The following is a 2,708-nucleotide window of genomic DNA, read 5'->3' on the forward strand; positions in this document are numbered from 1 at the left end:
AGACTCTCAAAGCTACCTTAGCACCACAATGTATTAAAGTTGGGCGTGGCATGTTTAGTCGTTTTGAGGGTGGCTTACATCCACGCGAACCTAATCTAACTTGTAACTACTACACTTTGTACCATTTTCGAAAAGGTCACTGCTACGTTTATTTCTTTTGTGTCGATTAGTTTTATGACTAGATTTAAAATGCCTAGAACTATCCCAGTCCGAAAGAGTTAAATTTTTTATTTTATTTAAATCCTTCTGTGTGCCCTCTTTGTGCTCCACTTTGCTGCATTTGTCAGATTTTTGCCACGTCAATAGGTAGGGCATATATATCTGAATCTATCGGTACATTATAAAAATGGTCTGTCGAAGTGGTAGTGGTCGATAAAAAGGAATTGTAAAAAATCTAGAGAAAAAAATAATTCTCTTTCGGAAACTCCTGGACATTTGGTAGTCTTTTGCTTGACACAAAGCAAATTTCAGGCATCAACATAAACCAAACATAATAAATTAAATAGCAATTGCCATTATTACAAAGGTTTTAAGTGCTCTACGAATTACAACGAAGCAAAGAATGAGCTACATTTTCAACATTGATGGTGGATACTTGGAAGGCCTATGCCGTGGTTTCAAGTGTGGCATATTGAAGCAATCGGACTACCTAAATTTGGTGCAATGTGAAACTTTGGAAGGTAAGGAAGTGGCACGTTTATTAATTAATTAAATGGAGAGTTATTTGGACTTGAGCTATGGAAATGAATATCCCTTTTTCCACACCAATCAAAGAACAAAATTTGTAATGGCCGGTGGTGTAGTCATGTGACACCCCACTGTATCTGCATGCGTGTGTTTATTTGCAAATATTCGAAAATGTAGAGGATTGCGATGGAACGTGTAATGTCATCTGATAGAAATCCAAGCTAAATGTTTTCAATGCTGTTTTGTAGTTTGTTTCACTTGCGTTTTTTTTTTTTCAGATTTGAAACTGCATTTGCAAAATACAGGTTATGGCAGTTTCTTGGCGAATGAACCTTCACCACTTTCCGTGTCTGTCATTGATGACAAACTACGCGAGAAGCTCATCATTGAATTCCAGCATTTGCGTAATCATGCTGTAGAACCTTTGGCTAGCTTCCTAGATTTCATCACATATGGTTATATGATTGATAATATAATTTATTAATTACTGGCACCTTACATCAACGTCCCATATCTGAATTGATACCCAAATATCATCCATTGGGTAGCTTTGAACAAATGGAAGCAATACATGTAGCTGCCACACCAGCCGAATTGTATAATGCTGTATTAGTTGATACACCATTGGCACCATTCTTTGTTGATTGCATTAGTGATCAAGATTTGGATGAAATGAATATTGAAATTATACGTAATACATTGTACAAGGCTTACTTGGAAGCATTCTATGAGTTCTGCAAGAAATTGGGTGGCTCTACTGCCGATGTCATGTGTGACATATTGGCTGTGAGTTTCAAGCTCGTAATTTATCACACAATTTAATATCTCTACCTCATATTTTTTTTTGTTGATAGTTTGAAGCCGATCGCCGTTCTATAATCATTACGATCAATTCTTTTGGCACGGAATTGTCTAAAGATGATCACGCTAAGCTCTATCCTCGGTGCGGCAATATGCATCCAGATGGTTATCGCACCAAAAAATGGTGAATGGGGCATCGATATGCCAACTTATGGGCAATTTGTACACGCTTTGCGTACAAATTTAAGCGGGCAAAAATTACAAAATTAATTTACAAATACAATGAATGCTGTTGGAACTGAAACATGGCTACATTGGAACTGCGACCCAACAGTTGTTGCGTTATTTGTATCCTTATTGCCTGGTGCTACAGTTATATTAACTTACGTGGCTGTAAACTCAGAGTAAATGGGTTGACTTTACAAAAAATGGCATAAAGATGTTGTATGATCGTTGTTTTATGCATAAAGCAACGATTATTTACGGTTAAAAAATTTCAAACATTTGAAAAGCTCCCAAAAGGTTGGCGGTAATATTGGAACATTTACCGCCTAAGCAGCTAGGGCCTTAGTTAATTACAATGGACAGCCTGCGCGATGACGGGCTGTTGTTTGGCCCTTAACGCCGTTAGCTTTGCATAGCACTTACCGCAATTGTGTATCCCAGGAGTTCAGAAAGGTACTGACTTGAATTTGAGTTCTTCACACAGTCCTATTGTAAGCCATTCAAAGCTAAAGCACGCTTTCCATAAGTGTGTTAAACCTAAGAAGCGTCACGAAATTGAATTGATGGGATCAATGTGTGAACAAAGCTGCCAGCAGTCACCCGTTGACAATCAGGTAAGGCTTTTGAAGAAAATTAAGATATTTGTGATGTTTTACAATTGAATTTTTTTTAAAAGTACTTTGTCAATGAGCCCCTGTGTGGCATCAAATTTCCATGTCGTACTACAAGGGGACCAGACATTTCCCAACAAAAGCATGAAACCAACCGATATCCATGGGAACAAGGATGATAGTATGGAAGTAAAGAAGTCCGTCGATGTATCGAGCATTCTATCAGAAGGTAAATTATGGAATATAATAAGGCTTCCTCAAACTTATGTAGCTAGTAATTGGCCTATTCGATATTCAGCAGTTAATCTGCTGGCTCGCATTTAGCGGCTGCTGGCCGAGCTGAGTTAGCACATTACTTAGGGGTGACAAAAAAGGGTGGAAATT

The 2,708-nt window shown here is 37.9% G+C and overlaps 1 pseudogene; it reads left to right on the top strand.

The window, feature by feature from the left end:
• The first annotated feature begins 373 nt into the window (after window positions 1-373).
• On the top strand, window positions 374-1,676 carry LOC137237857 (V-type proton ATPase subunit d 1-like; annotated as a pseudogene).
• Window positions 1,677-2,708: the final 1,032 nt, after the last annotated feature.

This window comes from Eurosta solidaginis, chromosome 1, assembly GCF_040869045.1.
Source record: "Eurosta solidaginis isolate ZX-2024a chromosome 1, ASM4086904v1, whole genome shotgun sequence".
Lineage (NCBI taxonomy): Eukaryota > Metazoa > Arthropoda > Insecta > Diptera > Tephritidae > Eurosta > Eurosta solidaginis.